Raw genomic sequence first — 8017 nt, 5'->3', positions numbered from 1 at the left:
TCGATAAATATTATCTTGAATCAATCCACGACCCAGTGTATACGTATCTTAGTATTGATCACAACTCAAACTAAATATATTTTGGAATCAACCTCAACCCTGTATAGCTAACTCCAACATTCACATATAGAGTGTCTATGGTTGTTCCGAAATATATATAGATGTGTCGACATGATAGGTCGAAACATTGTATACGTGTCTATGGTATCTCAAGATTACATAATATACAATACAAGTTGATTAAGTTATGGTTGGAATAGATTTGTTACCAATTTTCACGTAGCTAAAATGAGAAAAATTATCCAATCTTGTTTTACTCATAACTTCTTCATTTTAAATACGTTTTGAGTGAATCAAATTGCTATGGTTTCATATTGAACTCTATTTTATGAATCTAAACAGAAAAAGTATAGGTTTATAGTCGGAAAAATAAGTTACAAGTCATTTTTGTAAAGGTAGTCATTTCAGTCGAAAGAACGACGTCTAGATGACCATTTTAGAAAACATACTTCCACTTTGAGTTTAACCATAATTTTTGGATATAGTTTCATGTTCATAATAAAAATAATTTTCTCAGAATAACAACTTTTAAATCAAAGTTTATCATAGTTTTTAATTAACTAACCCAAAACAGCCCGCGGTGTTACTACGACGGCGTAAATCCGGTTTTACGGTGTTTTTCGTGTTTCCAGGTTTTAAATCATTAAGTTAGCATATCATATAGATATAGAACATGTGTTTAGTTGATTTTAAAAGTCAAGTTAGAAGGATTAACTTTTGTTTGCGAACAATTTTAGAATTAACTAAACTATGTTCTAGTGATTACAAGTTTAAACCTTCGAATAAGATAGCTTTATATGTATGAATCGAATGATGTTATGAACATCATTACTACCTTAAGTTCCTTGGATAAACCTACTGGAAAAGAGAAAAATGGATCTAGCTTCAATGGATCCTTGGATGGCTCGAAGTTCTTGAAGCAGAATCATGACACGAAAACAAGTTCAAGTAAGATCATCACTTAAAATAAGATTGTTATAGTTATAGAAATTGAACCAAAGTTTGAATATGATTATTACCTTGTATTAGAATTATAACCTACTGTAAGAAACAAAGATTTCTTGAGGTTGGATGATCACCTTACAAGATTGGAAGTGAGCTAGCAAACTTGAAAGTATTCTTGATTTTATGAAACTAGAACTTTTGGAATTTATGAAGAACACTTAGAACTTGAAGATAGAACTTGAGAGAGATCAATTAGATGAAGAAAATTGAAGAATGAAAGTGTTTGTAGGTGTTTTTGGTCGTTGGTGTATGGATTAGATATAAAGGATATGTTATTTTGTTTTCATGTAAATAAGTCATGAATGATTACTCATATTTTTGTAATTTTATGAGATATTTCATGCTAGTTGCCAAATGATGGTTCCCACATGTGTTAGGTGACTCACATGGGCTGCTAAGAGCTGATCATTGGAGTGTATATACCAATAGTACATACATCTAAAAGCTGTGTATTGTACGAGTACGAATACGGGTGCATACGAGTAGAATTGTTGATGAAACTGAACGAGGATGTAATTGTAAGCATTTTTGTTAAGTAGAAGTATTTTGGTAAGTGTATTTAAGTCTTTCAAAAGTGTATAAATACATATTAAAACACTACATGTATATACATTTTAACTGAGTCGTTAAGTCATCGTTAGTCGTTACATGTAAGTGTTGTTTTGAAACTTTTAGGTTAACGATCTTGTAAAATGTTGTTAACCCAATGTTTATAATATCAAATGAGATTTTAAATTATTATATTATCATGATATTATCATGTATGAATATCTCTTAATATGATATATATACATTAAATGTCTTTACAACGATAATCGTTACATATATGTCTCGTTTAAAAATCATTAAGTTAGTAGTCTTGTTTTTACATATGTAGTTCATTGTTAATATACTTAATGATATGTTTACTTATCATAGTATCATGTTAACTATATATATATCCATATATATGTCATCATATAGTTTTTACAAGTTTTAACGTTTGTGAATCACCGGTCAACTTGGGTGGTCAATTGTCTATATGAAACATATTTCAATTAATCAAGTCTTAACAAGTTTGATTGCTTAACATGTTGGAAACATTTAATCATGTAAATATCAATCTTAATTAATTTATATAAACATGAAAAAGTTCGGGTCACTACAGTACCTACCCGTTAAATAAATTTCGTCCCGAAATTTTAAGCTGTTGAAGGTGTTGACGAATCTTCTGGAAATAGATGCGGGTATTTCTTCTTCATCTGATCTTCACGCTCCCAGGTGAACTCGGGTCCTCTACGAGCATTCCATCGAACCTTAACAATTGGTATCTTGTTTTGCTTAAGTCTTTTAACCTCACGATCCATTATTTCGACGGGTTCTTCGATGAATTGAAGTTTTTCGTTGATTTTGATTTCATCTAACGGAATAGTGAGATCTTCTTTAGCAAAACATTTCTTCAAATTCGAGACGTGGAAAGTGTTATGTACAGCCACGAGTTGTTGAGGTAACTCAAGTCGGTAAGCTACTGGTCCGACACGATCAATAATCTTGAATGGTCCAATATACCTTGGATTTAATTTCCCTCGTTTACCAAATCGAACAACGCCTTTCCAAGGTGAAACTTTAAGCATGACCATCTCTCCAATTTCAAATTCTATATCTTTTCTTTTAATGTCAGCGTAGCTCTTTTGTCGACTTTGGGCAGTTTTCAACCGTTGTTGAATTTGGATGATCTTCTCGGTAGTTTCTTGTATAATCTCCGGACCCGTAATCTGTCTATCCCCCACTTCACTCCAACAAATCGGAGACCTGCACTTTCTACCATAAAGTGCTTCAAACAGCGCCATCTCAATGCTTGAATGGTAGCTGTTGTTGTAGGAAAATTCTGCTAACGGTAGATGTCGATCCCAACTGTTTCCGAAATCAATAACACATGCTCGTAGCATGTCTTCAAGTGTTTGTATCGTCCTTTCGCTCGGCCCATCAGTTTGTGGATGATAGGCAGTACTCATGTCTAGACGAGTTCCTAATGCTTGCTGTAATGTCTGCCAGAATCTTGAAATAAATCTGCCATCCCTATCAGAGATAATAGAGATTGGTATTCCATGTCTGGAGATGACTTCCTTCAAATACAGTCGTGCTAACTTCTCCATCTTGTCATCTTCTCTTATTGGCAAGAAGTGTGCTGATTTGGTGAGACGGTCAACTATTACCCAAATAGTATCAAAACCACTTGCAGTCCTTGGCAATTTAGTGATGAAATCCATGGTAATGTTTTCCCATTTCCATTCCGGGATTTCGGGTTGTTGAAGTAGACCTGATGGTTTCTGATGCTCAGCTTTGACCTTAGAACACGTCAAACATTCTCCTACGTATTTAGCAACATCGGCTTTCATACCCGGCCACCAAAAATGTTTCTTGAGATCCTTGTACATCTTCCCCGTTCCAGGATGTATTGAGTATCTGGTTTTATGAGCTTCTCTAAGTACCATTTCTCTCATATCTCCAAATTTTGGTACCCAAATCCTTTCAGCCCTATACCGGGTTCCGTCTTCCCGAATATTAAGATGCTTCTCCGATCCTTTGGGTATTTCATCCTTTAAATTTCCCTCTTTTAAAACTCCTTGTTGCGCCTCCTTTATTTGAGTAGTAATGTTATTATGAATCATTATATTCATAGATTTTACTCGAATGGGTTCTCTGTCCTTCCTGCTCAAGGCATCGGCTACCACATTTGCCTTCCCCGGGTGGTAACGAATCTCAAAGTCGTAATCATTCAACAATTCAATCCACCTACGCTGCCTCATATTCAGTTGTTTCTGATTAAATATGTGTTGAAGACTTTTGTGGTCAGTATATATAATACTTTTGACCCCATATAAGTAGTGCCTCCAAGTCTTTAATGCAAAAACAACCGCGCCTAATTCCAAATCATGCGTCGTATAATTTTGTTCATGAATCTTCAATTGTCTAGACGCATAAGCAATCACCTTCGTTCGTTGCATTAATACACAACCGAGACCTTGCTTTGATGCATCACAATAAATCACAAAATCATCATTCCCTTCAGGCAATGACAATATAGGTGCCGTAGTTAGCTTTTTCTTCAATAACTGAAACGCTTTCTCTTGTTCATCATTCCATTCAAATTTCTTCCCTTTATGCGTTAATGCAGTCAAGGGTTTTGCTATTCTGGAAAAATCTTGGATGAACCTTCTGTAGTAACCAGCTAGTCCTAAAAACTGGCGTATGTGTTTCGGAGTTTTCGGGTTTCCCACTTTTCAACAGTTTCTATCTTTGCCGGATCCACCTTAATACCTTCTTTGTTCACTATGTGACCGAGGAATTGAACTTCTTCCAACCAAAATGCACACTTTGAAAACTTAGCGTACAATTCTTCCTTCCTCAATACTTCTAACACCTTTCTCAAATGTTCACCGTGTTCTCGGTCATTCTTTGAGTAAATAAGTATGTCATCAATGAAAACAATGACAAACTTGTCAAGGTATGGTCCACACACTCGGTTCATAAGGTCCATGAACACAGCTGGTGCATTAGTTAAACCAAACGGCATGACCATAAACTCGTAATGACTGTAACGTGTTCTGAAAGTAGTCTTTGGAATATCATCTTCTTTCACCCGCATTTGATGATACCCGGAACGTAAGTCAATTTTTCAATAAACAGACGAGCCTTGTAGTTGATCAAATAAGTCGTCGATTCTCGGTAGTGGGTAGCGATTCTTGATGGTAAGTTTGTTCAACTCTCGGTAGTCGATACACAACCTGAATGTACCATCTTTCTTCTTGACAAACAAAACAGAAGCTCCCCAAGGTGATGTGCTTGGTCGAATGAAACCACGCTCTAAAAGTTCTTGTAATTGGATTTGCAGTTCTTTCATCTCACTGGGTGCGAGTCTGTAAGGAGCACGAGCTATTGGTGCAGCTCCTGGTACAAGATCTATTTTAAATTCAACGGATCGATGTGGGGGTAATCCCGGTAATTCTTTCGGAAATACATCGGGAAATTCTTTTGCGACGGGAACATCATTGATGCTCTTTTCTTCAGTTTTACTTTCTCGACGTGTGCTAAAACAGCATAGCAACCTTTTCTTATTAGTTTTTGTGCCTTCAAATTACTAATAAGATGTAGCTTCGTGTTGCCCTTTTCTCCGTACACCATTAAGGGTTTTCCTTTTTCTCGTATAATGCGGATTGCATTTTTGTAACAAACAATCTCTGCTTTCACTTCTTTCAACCAGTCCATACCGATTATCACATCAAAACTCCCTAACTCTACTGGTATCAAATCAATCTTAAATGTTTCGCTAACCAGTTTAATTTCTCGATTCCGACATATATTATCTGCTGAAATTAATTTACCATTTGCTAATTCGAGTAAAAATTTACTATCCAAAGGCGTCAATGGACAACTTAATTTAGCACAAAAATCTCTACTCATATAGCTTCTATCCGCACCCGAATCAAATAAAACGTAAGCAGATTTATTGTCAATAAGAAACGTACCCTTAACAAGCTCCGGGTCTTCCTGTGCCTCTGCCGCATTAATATTGAAAACTCTTCCACGGCCTTGTCCATTCGTGTTCTCCTGGTTCGGGAAATTTCTAATAATGTGGCCCGGTTTTCCACATTTATAACAAACTACATTGGCATAACTTGCTCCGACACTACTTGCTCCGCCATTACTCGTTCCGACACCATTTGTTCCTTTCGTTCTATTAACCCCTGGTCCGTAGACCTCACACTTCGCCGCGCTATGACCATTTCTTTTACACTTGTTGCAAAATTTGGTGCAGAACCCCGAGTGATTCTTTTCACACCTTTGGCATAGCTGCTTCTGATTGTTGTTGTTGTTGCGGTTATTATTGTTGTTGGGATGATTGTTGTAGTTGCTGTTGTTGTTGTTGTTGGGCCGTTTGTTGTAGTTGCGATTGATGTTGCGATTGTTGGGATAATTGTTGCGATTATTGTTGTAATTGCTGTTGTTGTTGTATTGGTGATTCTTATCACCGTTTTCCTCCCACTTTCTTTTGACTTGCTTCACATTGGCCTCTTCAGCAGTCTGTTCTTTAATTCTTTCTTCAATTTGGTTCACGAGTTTGTGAGCCATTCTACATGCCTGTTGTATGGAGGCGGGCTCATGTGAACTTATATCTTCTTGGATTCTTTCCGGTAATCCTTTCACAAACGCGCCGATCTTCTCTTCCTCATCTTCGAATGCTCCCGGACACAATAGGCACAATTCTGTGAATCGTCTTTTGTACGTGGTAATATCAAATCCTTGGGTTCGTAACCCTCTAAGTTATGTCTTGAGCTTATTAACCTCGGTTCTGGGACGGTACTTCTCGTTCATCAAGTGCTTGAATGCTGACCACGGTAGTGCGTACGCATCGTCTTGTCCCACTTGCTCTAGATAGGTATTCCACCATGTTAACGCAGAACCTGTGAAGGTATGCGTAGCGTACTTTACTTTGTCCTCTTCAGTACACTTACTTATGGCAAACACCGATTCAACCTTCTCGGTCCACCGTTTCAATCCGATCGGTCCTTCGGTTCCATCAAATTCCAAAGGTTTGCAGGCAGTGAATTCTTTGTAGGTGCATCCTACACGATTTCCTGTACTGCTAGATCCAAGGTTATTGTTGGTATGTAGCGCAGCCTGTACTGCGGCTATGTTTGAAGCTAGAAAAGTTCGAAATTCCTCTTCATTCATATTCACGGTGTGTCGAGTAGTCGGTGCCATTTCCTTCAAAATAGTTAAATGGAACAAGTTAATCATACAGAATATTAAGAGTAGTTAATAGTATTTCGTAGCATAATATGAACTCATTTATAAAAGCTTTTTCTTCATATTAGCATTTTATAAGTTTAAATTCGGGTAGTACCTACCCGTTAAGTTCATACTTAGTAGCTAATATACAATTCAACTACTACAATTCTATATGAAAAACTGATTATAATAATATTTCGCGTTCAAACTTTTATACAATATTTTACAAACTTACAATACCGCTTATTTTACATAAAGCATGAAATATAGCACACAATAACTTTGATACAAGATAGTTGTGAAGATAATTCTAGCTAGTACACAAGTCGTTCAGCAAAGGCAATAAAGACACGTAATTCATACGTCCAGAAACAAGTCATGCATTCTGGTTTTACTAGGACTACTTCCCATCCTTGGTCTTGTGCAACATAACCGTTATGGCCGTTGATAAGATAGCGTGTTGTAACGTAGTCAAAGGGACGAGGGTTACGTAATGTCCAACAGTCCCGTAATAATCTAAAAACCTCATTTCTTACCCCAATTACCGACTCCGTCACTTGTGGAAACGTTTTGTTTAATAGTTGTAGCCCGATGTTCTTGTTCTCACTTTGATGAGAAGCGAACATTACTAATCCGTAAGCATAACATGCTTCTTTATGTTGCATGTTAGCCGCTTTTTCTAAATCACGAAGTCCAATATTCGGATATATTGAGTCAAAATAATTTCTTAACCCGTTGCGTAAAATAGCATTTGAGTTCCCCGCAATATATGCGTCAAAGTAAACACATCGTAACTTATGGGTTTCCCAATGTGATATCCCCCATCTTTCAAACGAAAGTCTCTTATAAACCAAGACATTCTTGGAACGTTCTTCGAATGTCTTACAAACTGATCTCGCCTTAAATAGTTGTGCCGAGGAATTCTGGCCGACTCTAGACAAGATTTCATCAATCATGTCTCCGGGTAGGTCTCTTAAAATATTGGGTTGTCTATCCATTTTGTGTTTTTAAACTGTAAAATAGACAAGAGTTAGATTCATAAAAAAATACTTATTAATACAAGCAATTTTTACATATCTCATAAAGCATAAGAACACTATATTACATATATTACACCACACGAATACAACTATCTTATTCCGACTCGCTCGTTTCTTCTTCTTCTTCAGTTTTGGTTCGT

The sequence above is a fragment of the Rutidosis leptorrhynchoides genome, chromosome 4 (assembly GCF_046630445.1).
Source record: "Rutidosis leptorrhynchoides isolate AG116_Rl617_1_P2 chromosome 4, CSIRO_AGI_Rlap_v1, whole genome shotgun sequence".
Taxonomy (NCBI): Eukaryota; Viridiplantae; Streptophyta; class Magnoliopsida; order Asterales; family Asteraceae; genus Rutidosis; species Rutidosis leptorrhynchoides.
The sequence above is the reverse complement of the archived record's forward strand: the minus strand, read 5'-3'. Positions refer to the sequence as shown.